Source organism: Pelobates fuscus, chromosome 5 (assembly GCF_036172605.1).
Source record: "Pelobates fuscus isolate aPelFus1 chromosome 5, aPelFus1.pri, whole genome shotgun sequence".
Taxonomy (NCBI): Eukaryota; Metazoa; Chordata; class Amphibia; order Anura; family Pelobatidae; genus Pelobates; species Pelobates fuscus.
Genome location: NC_086321.1, coordinates 46,204,214 through 46,222,933, shown reverse-complemented (window position 1 = coordinate 46,222,933; position 18,720 = coordinate 46,204,214).

Genomic DNA, 18,720 nt, shown 5'->3' with positions numbered 1-18,720 from the left:
CTGCTGATTGACATTGCACATTGTTGCATAGTTTGTTGTCTATACCAATTCCCAAATCCTTCTCTTGTGTTGCTATCCCTAATTCACTTCCATGAAAGGTATAAGTTGCTTCTGCATTCTTTACGCTGAAGTGCATAACTTTGCATTTTTCTACATTAAATTTAATCTGCAATTTTAGTGCCCAGTCCCCCAGTCTATCTAAATCCCTATACAGCAAAGTAATATCTTGCTCACATTGTATTACTTTACAGAGTTTTGTATCATCTGCAAACAGTGAAACAGGACTTTCAATGCTTTTTTAAAGATAATTTATAGACATGTTAAATAGAAGGCGGCCCAGAACAGAACCCTGAGGGACACCACTTGCCACCTCTGTCCAGCTTGAAAATGTACCATTAATGACAACTCTCTGTGCTCTATTGTTAACCCCTTCAGGACGGAGTCAATAGTGCACGTTCTGATCAAAACAAAACGTAAACAAAAACTGGAATTTGCGCTATATGTCTGTTCACCCGTAGTTCCCCTCTTTCATATTATATGCACCCACACTTATTATATATCATTTTGTTCAGGAGAAGCAGGGCTTTAATTTACCATTAACTATTCATATATGGAATATAATTTATTATGAATAAAATAAAAAAAACTGTGAGAAATTTATTTATTTTTTAAAAATGTGTAGTTCCACCTCACATTTTAGCTGTAAATGTCATAATACTGTTAGGTTTTACTGCAACAAAATGCACATATTTGTAATCAGCGATGTCTCACGAGTACAACAGTACCCCCCATTAACAGGTTTTATGTTGTTTTGGAAAGTTACAGGGTCAAATATAGAACGTTCCATTTTCAAATTGAAATTTGCCAGATTAGTAATGTTACCTTTGAGACGGTGTGGTAGCCCAGGAATGAGAATTACCCCCATAATGGCATACCATTTGAAAAAGTAGACAAGCCAAGGTATTGAAAGTGGGGTATGTTTAGTCTTTGTTAGTAGCCACTTAGTCACAAACACTGGCCAAAGTTAGCGTTCATATTTGTTTTTGTGTGAAAAAAGCAAAAAACTAATATTTGGCCAGTGTTTGTGACTAAGTGGCTACTAAGAAAGACTGGACATACCCCACTTGCAATACCTTGGGTTGTCTACTTTTGCAAATGGTATGCCATCATGGGGGTAATTCTCATTCCTGGGCTACCATACGCTCTCAAAGGCAACATAACCAATCTAGCAAATTTCAATGTGAAAAAAATGAAACGCAAGCCTTATATGTGACTCTCTAACTTTCCAAAACACCATAAAACCTGTACATGGGGGGGTACTGTTATTCTCGGGAGACTTCACTAAACACAAATATTAGTGTTTTAAAACGGTAAAACATATTACAACAATAATATAGTCCATAAAAGTGCCGTTTGTTTGTAAAAAATGCAAAAAACGTCACTTTTACTTAAAATATCATCGTTGTAATACAATTTACCAGTTTGAAACACTAATATTTGAGTTCAGCGAAGTCTCCCGAGTAAAACAGTACCCCCTATGTACAGGTTTTATGGTGTCGTGGAGTATTACAGGGTCAAATATAGTGCTTGCAAATTAAATTCTCTGCACTTTCTCCCTGTGTTGTCAGGCATGTCAATCAAATTTTAATTAATCAAATCACATAATTATGTTAAAAGATTATTTAAATATACATGTAGAATTTTAATATATATACATATATATGTATTTAAATTCTACGTGTATACTAATGTAATTTTTTATGTAATTATATGTATTTATCTATATATATATATTTGCGGTTATTTGTATTTTATATATAGATAGATATATATAGAATGCCATTCTAAGTGTATTTTGTTACCAATATATATATATTAATAACAAAATACAGTTAGAATGAAATTACATATGAATATATAATTTATATTAAATTTTGTTTCAATATTTTATTTATTTATTTTATTATTTTATTTATTTATTATTTTAATTATACGTATATATATATAATATATATATGTACATCTATTATATATATAATATATATACATATTATATATATGTAACATCATTCTAAGTGTATTTTAATGCTAATATATATACTTATATTAGTATTAAAATACACTTTGTATGACGTTACATATATATAATATGTATATATATTATATATATAATATATATACATATTATATATATATAAAAATATTTTAAATTTATTTTTAAACATGTTTAATTTCTTTTTTTATACTTTCTTACCAGCAGGGGGACTGTCTGATATTTTAGACAGTCCCCCTGCAGGCAGATCCACAGCCAGCTATAGGGGGCCATGTGATCACTCTTTGAGAGCGATCACATGGCCCCCGGGGGCCTCATTTGCCGTGGGAGGGCTGCCTGGGCTGTCAGGCAGCCCCCCAGAAGAGGATCGCGGCGGAGGTAAGTATAACTTACCTCCTGGGGCTCAAAGCCGTTACGGCGTTCCATGCCGCCGCAACGGCTTTAAAGCCCATTATAATGGGGACGGCATGGAACGCCGTAACGGCGTTAACGGGTTAAGCCAATGTTCTGCCGAAGAACAAGAATTTTCATCTAGACCGATTTCTTTGAGTTTGAACACTAATCTATTGTGTGGAACTGTATCAAGCGCCTTGGGAAAATCCAAATAAATCCCATTCACTGCAACACCCTGATCTATACTTCTACTTACTTCTTTGTGGCATGCAATCATGTTAGTTTGACATGACCTATGCTTCATAAAACCATGCTGAATTTTGCTGATAACCACGTTCTTCTCTATTAATTCTTGAATATTATCCCTTAACAACATTTCAAATACTTTCCCAGCCACAGAAGTTAAGCTCACTGACACACATACACATGCTCACTACAGACAAACTCACTGACATACACACAAGCTCACAAAAAACAAGCTCACTGACACACACACAAGCTCATTGACACACATACACATGCTTACTACAGACAAGCTCACTGACACACACATGCTCACTACAGACAAATTCACTGACATACACACAGGCTCATTGACACACATACACATGCTCACTACAGACAAGCTCACTGACACACACATGCTCACCACAGACAAGTTCAATGACCCAAACACACAAGCTCACTGACACACATATACATGCTCACTAAGACAAAGCTCACTGACACACATGCTCACTACAAACTCACTGACACACACACACACAAGTTCACTACAGACAAGCTAACTGACACACACATGGTCACTACAAGCTCACTGACACACACACATACAAAATCACTCGCTAGCAGGCATACACACACACAATCACAATCACTGTCAATGGCTGAAGCTTACCTGTCACAGAAGGCTGTCTTAGTCAGCAGCGTGAGTTTGGATGCAGAGCTTATGGGGGGCGGGTTTGCATGCAGGAGGTGGGGCCTAAATGAGCGGGCAGAGCATAGAGGTGTGAAAATGGTGCTCCCTCCGCCCCCGTGGCAGCCTAAATGCTGCCCCCAGCACCTCCCTCCTTCTTTTCTTCGGACTGGGCTGTCACAAAAATCCAGCATAAGAAAGCATAAGAAACATGGGAGTTCGCATTGGGGGACAGGAGGGGGCACTTGCCATGGTCAATATAAGCATAGGAAAAACAAGATGAACACACTCTCTGATAACCATAAGTGAAAACCATAACAGGGAACAGAAATACTGGTGAAAGAACTTTAAATACCTTCATAATGGCTGTGAATGGTAGAATTAGGTCACATGACGTTGGAGCATACTTGTTGCGGTCACCGGCCCGCCGAGCCTCACGGCCATGCCCGACCGGCACGACCGTACCGACTACACGAGCTTACCTGCTCGTCGGTGAGCCGGGAACCGCGCACTCACTTCTTCCGGGCATCACGCCCGAATCCAATATGGCGCCGATCACGTGGTCGCGTCTATGGATAGCCCCGCCCCCGAGAGTTATACCAACGTGTGCGTGACGTCACGACGTCAACGCACACGCACGTTTTGGGGTCAGAGGTCGCCCTCTGACCAATCATAGCCTAGAGAGGGGTATTTAAGCCCCTAGCTTTTCCCAGAACTTTGCCCTGTCGTGGTTTCAGTTTCCTGATTTCCTGAGAGTGCTATTTCCGTGATTCTGATTTCCTGGTATCCTGATCCTTGGCGTTTCCCTGGTTATTCTGATCTCTGGTTTCCCTGACTTGGCTTGTTTTATCGGTATTGAGTATTTTCTGGCTTCCTTGACCTCGGCTTTCCCTTTGACCATTCTCTGTCTCTAGCGTATTAGTCCGGCCATTCTAAGGTCCGGTTTACGCTCTATCCTGTTATTTTCCTTTTCTTACCTATGTATATGTTTACATAGTTTCTGCGTGCTGGACCACATAGTTAGCCGTGACATTACGACAGGGCCATGGATCCTGCAGAACTATGCAAACATATGATCGCCTGTGAAAATAGGGTGGAGGATATGGACCACAGGTTAGACCAATTTGCCCAGGCATTTCAGACCTTGCTCCAGAGGACTGCCTATTTAGAGGTTCCTCCTGTACCACCTGTGATTCCGCCACCTGTAGTGGTTCCCGTACCACATAAACCACCGTCCATAACCCTGTCACCTCCCCCTCGTTATGGAGGTGATTCTAAAGAATTCAGAGGTTTTTTAAACCAAATTGAATACCACTTTGAGGCCTCCCCAGGTTCATTCCCAACAGATAGATCAAAAATAGGCTATCTGATGAACCAATTAACCGGAAAAGCCTTAACCTGGGCTAACCCCTTATGGGAAAGTGGTGACGCAGTAGCCCGTGATTACAGTGCCTTTCTCACAGCTTTTAAGGCTACGTTTGAACCTAAAGGCAGGGAGAAGAACGCTGCCAAAGCCCTTATGAGAATAAAGCAAGGCAGTCGTTCTGTAGCCGATTATGCCATAGAGTTCAGGACATTGGCGTCTGAGGTTGATTGGACTAATAGTGGTCTGGTGGCTGCTTTCTCTGAAGGTCTAGCTGAGAGTATACAAGATGAGACCGCAGCTAGAGACCGGTTAATCTTAATGAGTTTATTGCCTACATGATAGACATTGATAACCGGCTCAGAGAGAGAGAGAAAAACAAACAACGTAACAGACGTTCTAATTTGTCCATAGCCCCTCGTTTCTCTAACCCAGTGGTGAGTAGCCAAGCACCTCTTCCAGAACCTGAACCCATGCAATTGGGTAGCGCTAAACTCACTGAGGCAGAGAGACAACACAGACGTAACGAGGGGTTATGTATGTATTGTGGCAAGAAGGGACATCTAAGATCGTCATGCCCGGTTCGGCCGGAAAACTTGCACACATAAGGCACGTACGGGGACCGACCTTAGGTGTGATGCATATGTCCCCTAAATTGACTAAGAACCGTTTCCTTGTCAAAGTTACCTTGTCTTTTAAGAAGACTACTATCCAGTGTGAGGCTATGATTGACTCTGGGGCAGCGGAGAATTTCCTAGACAAAGAGTTCTCTGCTAAACATCTCCTGCCCTTAAGACAAAAAGAGAAACCTATAGCAGTCGAGGCCATTGATGGAAGGCCTCTTTCCCAGCCTTTCATCACACACGAAACTCTGCCAATCACTGTCTCAGTGGGTATTCTCCACTCTGAAGAAATGACCTTTCAAATCATATCTTCCCCTACATGTCCGATAATACTCGGTTTCCCTTGGCTCCTGAAACACAATCCACGTTTGGATTGGATTGAAGGAGAGATTGTGAGTTGGGGTGAGAGATGCAAAGGTGTGTGCTTGAAGCAAATCCCACAACCTATTGGCACCATTAATGTTCCTATTACACCTCCCTTGACCACACAAATACCGCCGCAGTATATGGATTTAAAAGAGGTATTTAACAAGGTCCAGTCAGAAGGGTTACCTCCTCATAGACCTTATGACTGTACTATAAATTTATTACCAGGGACTATGCCTCCCAAGGGAGGAGTTTACGCCTTGTCCCCCCAAGAAAATCTTTGTTTGGAAGAATACATAAAGGATGCTCTCGGAAAGGGTCATATCCGTAGATCCTCCTCACCAGCCGGGGCTGGGTTCTTCTTTGTCTCTAAAAAAGACCTACGCCCCTGTATCGATTATAGGGGTTTGAATAGGATTACCATAAAAAATGCCTACCCTATTCCCCTTATATCAGAGCTGTTTGACAGATTGAAAGGAGCTCGAGTCTTTACCAAGCTCGATCTCCGAAGTGCATACAATCTAGTCAGAATTAAGGACGGTCACGAATGGATGACCGCATTTAACACCAGAATGGGACATTCCGAATACCTGGTTATGCCGTTTGGATTATGTAACGCTCCAGCGGTATTCCAGGATTTTATTAACGATGTCCTAAGAGAGTACCTTCACATGTTCGTTCTAGTGTATCTGGACGACATACTCATCTATTCCCCAGACCTAGAGACACATCACGAACATGTGAGAATTGTACTCAAAACCCTGTTACAGAACGGTCTTTACTGTAAACTGGAGAAATGCCAGTTTGACCAAACGGAGATACAATTCCTTGGATACGTTATATCTCCGTCTGGTTTCCAGATGGATCCCCGCAAACTGGAGGCAGTCTTACAGTGGCCATTGCCCAAGGGCCTTAAAGCTACTCAACGCTTTATAGGGTTTGCAAATTACTACCGCAAATTCATAAAGGGATTTTCCTCGGTGATTTCCCCTATAACCAATTTAACAAAAAAAGGAGCAAATTGTATATCTTGGCCCAAAGAAGCAAGAGAGGCATTTGAACGGTTAAAATCTTTATTTTCCTCAGCACCTGTCCTGACCCATCCTGATCCAACCAAACCATTTATCCTAGAGGTAGATGCGTCAGAGACAGGAGTTGAAGCCATTCTGTCTCAGAGAGAAAGTCCTGATACGCCTTTACATCCCTGTGGATTTTACTCTCGCAAACTCACACCTGCCGAGAAGAATTATGACATAGGGAATAGGGAACTTTTGGCCATTGTACTTGCCCTTAAAGAATGGAGGCATCTCTTGGAAGGTTCCAAAGAGCCACTTCTGATCTTTACTGATCATAAGAATTTGGCTTATATTGGGGACGCTAAGAGACTATCCTCTCGTCAGGCTAGATGGTCATTGTTCCTCTCCCGATTCAATTTCGTAATTACGTATAGGCCTGGTACTAAAAACACCAAGGCAGATGCACTTTCTAGGCAGTTTGAGACAGAGGAAGTTCCGGAACAAGAGGTATATCCTATTATACCTCCTGAATGCCTCATTGCCACTACAGTTTCCGAAGTGTCTTCTCCACTCCTCGGTGCCATAATAGCAGATCAAACTCAGGCACCTGTGGGAAAGCCTCCGGACAAACTGTATGTGTCACCTCAGTTCCGAAAGAAGGTACTAGATATGTTCCATGACAACCTCACAGTGGGCCATCCTGGAGTCCATAAAACTCTCTCTGCCATCTCCAGGAGGTTTTGGTGGCCTGCTCTTAGGAACGATATCAAAGATTACGTTGGGGCATGTCAAATATGTGCTGTTTCTAAAGTACCTCCTAGATCGCCTCCTGGACTGCTGCAACCACTGCCCATACCTAGTGCTCCATGGACCCACTTAGCCATGGATTTTATTGTGGATCTACCCAGTTCTAACGGGTTTAATACAGTCCTTATGGTTATCGATAGATTCACAAAGATGGCACATTTTGTCCCACTTAAAAAATTACCATCTGCTCAGGATCTAGTTCAAATATTCTTGAGAGAAATCTTTCGGTTGCACGGTGTACCCAAAAGCATAGTTTCTGACAGAGGCACCCAGTTTGTTTCTAGGTTCTGGCGTTCCTTCTGTAAACAATTGGGCATCGAACTCTCCTTTTCAGCGTATCACCCTCAAACAAATGGAGCAGCAGAGAGGGCGAATCAGTCTTTAGAAGCCTATTTACGTTGCTTTATAAATGCCAATCAGTCTAACTGGTATGAACTCTTACCCATGGCTGAGTTCGCCAGGAACAACGCCACTCATGAATCTTCTAATCAGAGTCCATTCTTTGTAAATCAGGGTTCTCACCCCGCGGTTTTTCCTTCTGAATTCTCAGACACGGAAATTCCTGCTTTGAACACCCGTTTAGCATCGATTCATGATACCTGGGATTCCGTCCATTCAGCTCTGCAAAAAGCCTCATTACGAGCAAAGGTCCAAGCTGACAAAAAACGGGGCGCTAATCCTGTCTATCTTCCAGGTGACAGGGTGTGGCTCTCCACAAAACATATCAAGCTCAAGGTCCCGTCCATGAAATTTGCCCCTCGATACATAGGTCCCTTTCGAGTTACCCAACGTATTAATCCAGTGACCTATTCTTTGGCACTACCGGCTCATATGAGAATTGCGAATACTTTCCATGTGTCTCTGCTCAAGCCCCTTACTTACTCCTCCTCCGCCCTTGGTAGTGGGTGATCAAGAAGAATATGAAGTCCGTTCTATCATGGACTCCAAGTTATCCAGAGGTGTCTTGTCCTATCTCGTTGACTGGAAGGGTTATGGCCCCGAGGAACGTTGTTGGGTTCCTGCTGACCGGGTCCATGCGCCCCGTCTTATCCGGTCATTTCACAACCGCTTTCCTCTTAAGCCGGGTCCTTCCCGCCCGGTGCGCGGTCTTCGAGTGGGGGGTACTGTTGCGGTCACCGGCCTGCCGAGCCTCACGGCCGTGCCCGACCGGCACGACCGTACCGACTACACGAGCTTACCTGCTCGTCGGCGAGCCGGGAATCGCGCACTCACTTCTTCCGGGCATCACGCCCGAATCCAATATGGCGCCGATCACGTGGTCGCGTCTATGGATAGCCCCGCCCCCGAGAGTTATACCAACGTGTGCGTGACGTCACGACGTCAACGCACACGCACCTTTTGGGGTCAGAGGTCGCCCTCTGACCAATCATAGCCTAGAGAGGGGTATTTAAGCCCCTAGCTTTTCCCAGAACTTTGCCCTGTCGTGGTTTCAGTTTCCTGATTTCCTGAGAGTGCTATTTCCGTGATTCTGATTTCCTGGTATCCTGATCCTTGGCGTTTCCCTGGTTATTCTGATCTCTGGTTTCCCTGACTTGGCTTGTTTTATCGGTATTGAGTATTTTCTGGCTTCCTTGACCTCGGCTTTCCCTTTGACCATTCTCTGTCTCTAGCGTATTAGTCCGGCCATTCTAAGGTCCGGTTTACGCTCTATCCTGTTATTTTCCTTTTCTTATCTATGTATATGTTTACATAGTTTCTGCGTGCTGGACCACATAGTTAGCCGTGACAATACTTCAGTGATGTAAATGTGATAATGCACGCATGTCCGCGTCCTTATCCCGAGTGGGACCCACTCTCCCTTTAAATACCCCAGGCGCATAGCAGCCGGCGTCATACATCATGCCAGCCGCGAGCGCTACAGGAGGATGGTGTGAAGCTGCTGGAATCCCAGACCATCACGTGGGCACATGCCGAAGATAAACGTGACTCACAGGTGGCTGTCAGGATCGGGACAGGGATCCAACACGCAGAGTACAAACAGTAGCCAGATACGTATACCGGACCTTAGAATGGCCGGACTAACGTAAGTAGTACAGTATAGAATGGTCAAAGACAAGCCGAGGTCGAGGGTAACAGAAGACAGGTAAGCGAGAGACAAGCCGAATCAAGGGTAACAGAGATAAGCAGAGTAAGGTAAACAAGCCGGGTCAAAACCAAAAGGGATAATAGAATACACAAGCACTGAGTGACTAGAACAAGCTAGAACCACGACATGGCAATGAGCTAATGAAAGAAGCTCTGTTAAATACCCTGTTCAGAGCAGTAACCACGCCTCCGAGGCGTCCTGATTGGTCCTGCAGCAATTGAGTGACAGGTCGTTCCGGAGGAGTGTCCTGATGACAACTTCCTGCCTAGATGCTGTAAAAGGCAGTCACTCCCTCGCGGCCGGCCTTGCATGACCGGATAGACCGTGGGGAAGGGAGCCATCAGGCCGTCTGGATGGAGGAACAGCTAAGTCTCTACCTCTTTCGGAGGTAGAGACCACAGGTACCCTGACAGTACCCCCCCTCTCAGATACGCCCACCGGGCGGAATACACCAGGGCGAGAAGGGAATCGAGAGTGAAACGCCCTGCGGAGACGGGGAGCATGCACCTCCTCCTGAGGTACCCAACTTCTCTCCTCAGGACCATAACCCTTCCAATCGACCAGATATTGCAGTTTCCCCCGGGAGATTCGAGAATCAACGATGGAATTGACCTCATACTCCTCCTGACCCTCCACCTGAACTGAGCGGGGAGGGGCGATCGTGGAGGAGAACCTGTTACATATTAATGGTTTTAGCAAGGAAACATGAAATGAATTAGGAATGCGTAAGGCATTAGGCAACGCTAAACGATACGCAACTGGGTTAATTTGAGACAGTACCCTGTAAGGTCCAATATATCGAGGAGCAAACTTCATGGACGGCACTTTTAACCGAATGTTTCTAGTACTTAACCATACTCTATCGCCTGGAACAAACACCGGTGCTGCCCTTCTACGTTTGTCAGCGTGTCTTTTAACCAGCGTAGAATTGTGCAGAAGGATTTGTCGAGTTTGATCCCACAACTTTCTTAAATTGGCAACATGAACATCCACCGACGGTATCCCTTGAGAAGAAGACTCCGAAGGAAGGATGGAAGGATGAAAGCCATAATTCAAGAAAAAAGGGCTAGAATGCGTAGAATCACAAATGAGATTGTTACGTGCAAACTCCGCCCAAGGAATCAAACCGACCCAATCGTCCTGGTGTTCTGAAACGAAACAACGTAAATATTGTTCAACTTTTTGGTTAGTGCGTTCAGCAGCTCCATTGGACTGAGGATGATAGGCAGAGGAGAAATTCAATTTGATGCCTAGTTGAGAGCAGAATGATCTCCAAAAACGGGAAACAAATTGTGAGCCTCTGTCAGAGACAATTTGGGAAGGTATCCCATGCAAACGGAAAATCTCCCTGGCGAATATCTCCGCTAATTCGGGCGAAGATGGGAGTTTAGGTAAGGGAATGAAGTGAGCCATTTTAGTAAATCTGTCTACCACAGTGAGGATGACAGTCTGCTTTTTAGAAATAGGCAAATCAACAATGAAGTCCATTGCCAGGCAGGACCAAGGCTTTTCAGGAACCTCTAAAGGGTGCAGAAATCCGCATGGAAGCGAATGGGGTAGCTTGGTCTTGGTACAAACTTCACATGCCCCGATGAATTCTTTAATATCCTTGCGTAAGTCAGGCCACCAAAAATCTTTAGAGACCAGCGCATAAGTCTTGCGGATGCCAGGATGCCCAGCCACCTTGCTGTTATGGAGACAGCGTAGCACCTCCAGTTGGAGAGCGGCAGGAACGAAGTGTCGATCCCCAGGAGTCTGTTTGGGTGCCAAATGCTGAAACTTCATGATCTCAGAAAGCAATGGAGAGTGAATCCTGAGATTCGTGTTCGCGATGATATTCCCCTTAGGAACTATGGAGGACAGAAGTGGTTCAGTTATAGTGGATGGTTCATATTGACGAGACAAAGCATCGGCTTTAGAGTTCTTAGAACCAGGTCTATACGTAAGTACATAATTAAAGTGAGTGAGGAACAAGGCCCAGCGAGCCTGCCTGGCGGACAAGCGCTTAGCCTCCCCGATATAAGACAAGTTCTTATGATCCGTTAGAATAGTAACAGGGTGTAGTGTCCCTTCCAGTAAATGTCTCCACTCCTTTAAAGCCTTAATGACCGCTAACAGTTCCCTCTCCCCGATGTCATATCTGCTCTCAGGCCCAGAAAATTTTTTTAGAGAAGAAACCACAAGGGTGTAACGGTTTATCCACCCCTAACCTTTGAGACAGAACAGCCCCAACTCCTGTCTCAGAAGCATCGACCTCGAGCAAGAAAGGCAGAGTCGTATCAGGATGAACTAGAATGGGAGCTGAGGCAAAAAGTTCCTTGAGAGTCTTAAAAGCAACAAGAGCTTCCTCAGACCAGAACTTAGTATCAGCCCCTTGTTTGGTCATATTGGTAATAGGCGCAATGATAGAGGAGTAACCCTTAATGAAGCGCCTATAGTAGTTGGAAAAACCAATAAACCTTTGGATAGCCTTGAGTCCTTTGGGCAAAGGCCAGTCTAAAATAGATTGGAGTTTACCAGGATCCATTTTAAAACCTTCCCCAGAAATCACGTACCCAAGAAAGTCTACCTGAGACTGATCAAAACTGCACTTCTCCAATTTGCAGTATAGACCATGTTGCAGAAGTTTGTGTAACACCTTTCTGACCTGTCTATGGTGAGTCTCAATCTCCTTAGAGTGTATTAGTATGTCGTCCAGGTAAACAATAACACAATCATGCTGAAACTCCCTAAGTACCTCATTAATCAAATCTTGAAATACTGCAGGAGCATTGCATAGTCCAAATGGCATAACAGTGTATTCGTAATGGCCATACCGGGTATTGAATGCCGTCATCCACTCGTGACCTTGCTGGATTCTCACCAAATTGTAAGCCCCTCTGAGATCTAACTTGGTGAAGATTTTGGAGCCCTTAAGACGATCAAATAACTCGGTAATCAGTGGGATAGGATAGGCATTTCTGACAGTTTTTTTATTCAAGCCTCGGTAATCGATACACGGTCTCAGCGTGCCATCCTTCTTCTTAATGAAAAAGAACACCGCCCCGGCCGGAGAAGAAGACCTCCTGATGAATCCCTTTTCTAAATTCTCCTGAATATACTCCTCTAGAACCGAGTTTTCCTGAACAGACAAAGGATATACATGGCCCCTCGGAGGCATAGTCCCGGGTAGAAGCTTAATTTTACAGTCAAATGACCTGTGTGGCGGCAAAGAATCGGCATTCTTCTTGTCAAACACTGCCCTTAAGTCTAGGTAAAGGTCTGGTATTTGTCTTTCTGTGGCCTGAGTAGGATTCTCCTGTATGTTAATATTAGCTAATGGAGAAACCTTGCACAAACACCGATCCTGGCAGCCCTGGCCCCACGAGAGTATCTCCCCTAACTCCCAATCGATAATAGGGTTATGTTGTTTCAACCATGGGTACCCCAGAACTATGGGAACGTAAGGAGACGAAATGAGCAGAAGAGATAAATTCTCCACGTGTAGGATACCAACATTTAAATCAATGGGTATGGTCTCACGAAAGATAACAGGGTCTAGTAGTGGTCTACCATCTATGGCCTCAACGGCCAAGGGTGTCTCCCTTAGCTGGGATGGGAAATTGTTCTTACTAGCAAAGGCTTGGTCGATAAAATTCTCAGCAGCACCGGAATCTATCAAAGCCATAGCCCTTACTACTTCCCTCCCGCAAGTTAAGGAAACTGGTAGCAGAAGCCTGTGATCTTTATAATTAGGAGTAGAGGACAAAATAGAAACACCCAAGGCCTGTCCTCTAGAGAGACTTAGGTGCGAGCGTTTCCCGGGCGGTTAGAACAGTTCGAGAGTAAATGACCCTTAGCTCCACAATACATGCACAAACCCTCTCTTCTCCTGTACTGTTTTTCCTCCTCAGAGAGGCGGGTATACCCTATCTGCATAGGTTCAGGAAGCAAAGATACCGTCCAGGACTTGGAAAAGCGGGGGCTAACCTAACAGAAGGTCTCCGGTTCCTCTCTCGAGTGTTCTGTCTCTCTCTTAAACGTTCATCTATACGAGAGATGAACGAAATAAAATCCTCTAAATTCTCAGGGAGTTCTCTGGTAGCAACCTCATCAAGGATTACTTCAGATAAGCCATTCAAAAATACATCCATATACGCCTGCTCATTCCACTTGACTTCTGACGCCAGAGACCTGAACTCTAGTGCATAATCCACCAGTGTTCGGTTCTCCTGTCTCAGACGCAACAGTAATCTGGCTGCATTAACCTTTCTACCTGGAGGGTCAAATGTTCTTCTAAAAGCAGCTACAAAGGCGTTATAGTTATAAACTAATGGGTTATCGTTCTCCCATAATGGGTTGGCCCATCTCAGAGCTTTCTCAATAAGTAGGGTGATAATAAATCCTACCTTTGCCCTATCTGTAGGATAAGAGCGAGGTTGCAATTCAAAGTGGATACTAATTTGGTTTAAGAAACCACGACACTTCTCAGGAGCCCCACCATAGCGTACTGGGGGGGTAATGCGAGAAGAAGCACCCACTGTGGCTACCTCTAGACCTGAACCGACAGGAGAAACAGGGGTATTACGTATCTCCTCTGGTGGGTTATTGGCACGAGATAATAGAGCCTGTAGCGCAAGCGCCATCTGATCCATTCTGTGATCCATGGCTTCAAACCTAGGATCAGGAGAAGCCAGCTGACTGTTTGTACTTGCAGGATCCATTGGCCCTGTCGTAATGTCAGGATCGGGACAGGGATCCAACACGCAGAGTACAAACAGTAGCCAGATACGTATACCGGACCTTAGAATGGCCGGACTAACGTAAGTAGTACAGTATAGAATGGTCAAAGACAAGCCGAGGTCGAGGGTAACAGAAGACAGGTAAGCGAGAGACAAGCCGAATCAAGGGTAACAGAGATAAGCAGAGTAAGGTAAACAAGCCGGGTCAAAACCAAAAGGGATAATAGAATACACAAGCACTGAGTGACTAGAACAAGCTAGAACCACGACAGGGCAATGTGCTAATGAAAGAAGCGTCCTGATTGGTCCTGCAGCAATTGAGTGACAGGTCGTTCCGGAGGAGTGTCCTGATGACAACTTCCTGCCTAGATGCTGTAAAAGGCAGTCACTCCCTCGCGGCCGGCCTTGCATGACCGGATAGACCGTGGGGAAGGGAGCCATCAGGCCGTCTGGATGGAGGAACAGCTAAGTCTCTACCTCTTTCGGAGGTAGAGACCACAGGTACCCTGACAGTGGCGTGACAGTATCTTTCCTCCTTTCCCCACCTCTCTGTGTTTCTTCCCCTCTCCCAGACCCTTTGTGTGGAGGATCTTCTGATTTCTATCCATGATCTGACAGGAAGCAGTGCGGCGCTCATTGACAGCACTTCCTGTCAGACTGGGTAGAGGGAAACAGAAGCTCCTCTACCGCGGTCCACTATTTAGCCACACTCCATGTTGTGACTGGCAGGAGGTGAGAGCTGTGCTGTGCGCTTCCCTCCTGCTGGTCAAATGGACCGTGTACACGAACGGTTACCGCTGCAAATCTCACGTGGGCCACACTTTGATTTTCATATTTATTTGTTTATTTTTTCCAGTAGCCTTCTCTTTAACCCTTTAAGGACGAATGACGGACCAGGTCCGTCATGCCGGGAAAGCACTTAATGACGGATGACGGACCGGGTCCTAGATCGCCGCGATTAACACTCCTCCGGTCTGCCTCGGTATTCGAGGCAGACCGGGAGCAACCGATCACGCTGTCCCTGCAGCAGTGATCGCTCTGACAGGCTGTCAGAGCAAGCACATGTGCTGCAGGGACTTCTGATCCGCCTCCCTGTGCTTCTGCGTTCTGTGTGAAGTGCAGGGAGGCGGATCAGTGATGATCTTCTCCCTGTGTAAAAAAATAATAGTTAGTTTAAAATCTCCCCCACCCCCTTACCCATTTTAAATAAAAATTACTACAGTGATCAATTGGCAGGGACTACATTTTACTGTGATATGATTTTTTAACCCCGGAGGGTCAACTTTTATTTCTTGTAACCCTCAGGGGTTAAATTATTTTATTAATTAATTGAAATATTTTAAAATTATATATTTAGCTAGCTGGGGTGGGTGGAAGTTAGTGGGGAATTGGGGAATTTGGTGTTGGGCTACCTAGGGGTTAATGTTTAAAAGGTTTTTAAAACGTTTTTAAAAGTTTTTTTAAAATTATTTTTTTTATCTTTATCATATTTATTCAATAAAAAATGTCATCAAGTACATAAAAAACACATTTGCTTATCCCATATAACATCGTTAATCCAAGTGATCAGAAGTGTAGCAATGAATAAAGACATCATATATTTATATACACATACAATATAAGTGATAGTATATGTCGAGTAGATATATAGGAAAATTCAAATATTTAAATTACATATAAACATTAAAAAACAACAATGAAGAGAAAAAAAAACATAATTACAGAACATTAACCCCTTAAGACCGCAGCCAAATGTACAAGTTGTGAACCCAAAAAAATGTAAACAAACCACAGATTTTGACTATATGTCTGTTCAACAATAATTTACCTCTTTCATATTAAAAGTGCTCCAAACTGGGACACGAACGCATCAAAACCCTCCATGAAAATTCACACTTAAAAACCTGAACTTGTCACGTCTCTTTTACAGCACTGTAACTTCACATAATAGTGTATAGTTCATAGATTGGTCATATTGTTTTACTCAGAAGATGTAACTTAGCATATTTTTTTTATGACAGTGGTACATATCAAGTGTAAGAAATACTCACCAAAAATGCAACATATATGTAAAAATGCATTTTTTTCCCCTCACCACAAACATTAACATAAATGAGTGAAAAAATGGTGACACGTTAAGGCACAATATACACCATATAAGATACCCTGGGGTGTCTGCTTCATCAAATAAAAGCCCTTTGTGGGGTTATTTGAACAGTCACACTGCTGTAATACCCTAAAATGAGACATAGGCCCGTCAAATCCATGTACGAAAATTCTAACTATAGAAACTGAAAGAGCCTTGCCTCTTATATGGCATTGTAGCTTCACAAAATAGTGCCAAAGGCATACAATGGGGGTATCGTTATACTCAGCAGATGTAGCTGAACACAATATGGGGTTCTGTGCAGGAATGGCACACACCAGCTTTACGAAATACACATTACAAAAACCTTGTTATATGTGTATATGCCAAAATAAAGAAAAAACACAATTTTACTCCAATATTTAGCAGAGACTGGCGATGAAATAGCTATGTAAAAAGTGTCCAACTAACCTTAGGTAAATAGCCTGTGATGTCTACTTTATATAAATATATACTTTTGTGTGGCAATTTTGTTTTCTGTGATGGCTACTAAACCTACAAGACACACATACCAACTTCTAAAGTTTTTGCAAATTGAATTTTATTTTAGTCCTTGTATTTTGTGACCTGTAACTTTCAAAATAAGCTAAAATCCTATACATACACATAAATCAATTTATTTTGCATTACTTGTTCTAAGCTGGACATATTATGCACATGCTATTATTGCCAAAACTGTGAAAAAAAAAGTATTTTGTTTATTTTTCTTCAATGTTTTGGCTTTTTTTTTTAATTAATGAAAATGTATCTATGTATAAGTGACATCAAATTAAAGCCCTGTTTGCCCTCTAAAAACGGCATATAATATGTGTTGGTGCAATGAATGACAGAGATGCAAATTGCGTTTGAACACAAACAGCAATAAATGCAAAAATGGCTTGTGTCCTTAAGGAGTTAAAGGGAAATAGTCTGTGTCCATATTGAATTCATTCTCTTTTTACAAGACAGTTGGGTGTGTTATCTCTTTTATTGACTATCTTTGCGAGACATTGAGAATGTTATTCCTTTAATTCCTTTAATCCTTTTTAGCAGTTTTATATATTTAGTTTTCCAATATAGCTTGTTGTAAATTAACAGTTTAAGCTCTCCTAATTACTAAATTGCATCTTTCTTGTTTTGTACTTTGTATCGTTTTTTTTTTAATTCTTTATTTTTGTTATGCAGGTACGTACACTAGTTGAGAATAGATCGCCATATCAGCGTAAATACACAATCATTAGAACAGATATGAGATATCATAAATACAGCAATCTGCATATTTTAAATTAAATACAAATAAATAAGAACCATGTCTAGCACAAGTAACTAGTTATATATTAAAAGATGAGGAGATATGGAGAGAAACAAACACCTAGGCCATTGTGAGAATAATAATAATGTTATGAGAAATTTTGGCTTAAGAAGCCTAGCGCAGGTTTAGCAAGACTAGACTGGAGCAAGGAGTATATCCTATATGCTTAGTTAAAGATAAACTGTAGGTGAAGCACAAGAGGTAAGCCAGATAGTCAATAGCCAGGTGAGTGAAAAACTGGAGCCAACTCCACACTATGGGAGACCCACTGTAGAGCAAGAGGTCAGCCGATGCCCACATTGCAAAGACCATGAGACAGTCTGCGAGAGTCCACAAGTGCTGGGACAAGACCAGCGACTCCCCGTGCAAGCAGTATGTGTGCTCTCCGCGGCCTTCCCAATGGCACCAACCCGTCATTGGTAACGAGAGAGATGGAAGGTGAGTAGTTAGCTGAGGTGTAGGCCTTGGCTTGAATTTCATCCACTGCGCTCTGCGGCTTGGAATTAGGGGCGGCAAGCTTGTCAGTTAGTGCTTCATCATCCGATGCAGTCGTCAGCTTCCCAGGTGAGGTCCCCTCAAGCTCGTCAGGTGGGGTATAACGTGAAGGCAGTGGTGAGTGCCTCTGTCTCTCCTCTATATGACTCAGGAAGGATGCAAAGATATCTTCCAGCCTTTGCAGGAGGGTCCGTGGCTTGGTCTCTGCAGAGGTACCGACTGCGTTCACCTTTGATTTAGGGGTAAATGATCTCTGTGAATGTTGCTGCCATGGAGCATTGGGAGGTGCTCCAGGGACTGGGATAACCCCGCCGGTCCATAGGGGGAGGCTTGTACTCGAGTACAGGATTCCTGCTGACAGCTTTGACAGGAGAGCGGCCGCCTCTCCCACGCCCGCCATGCTTGTAGGCCTCATATAACAAT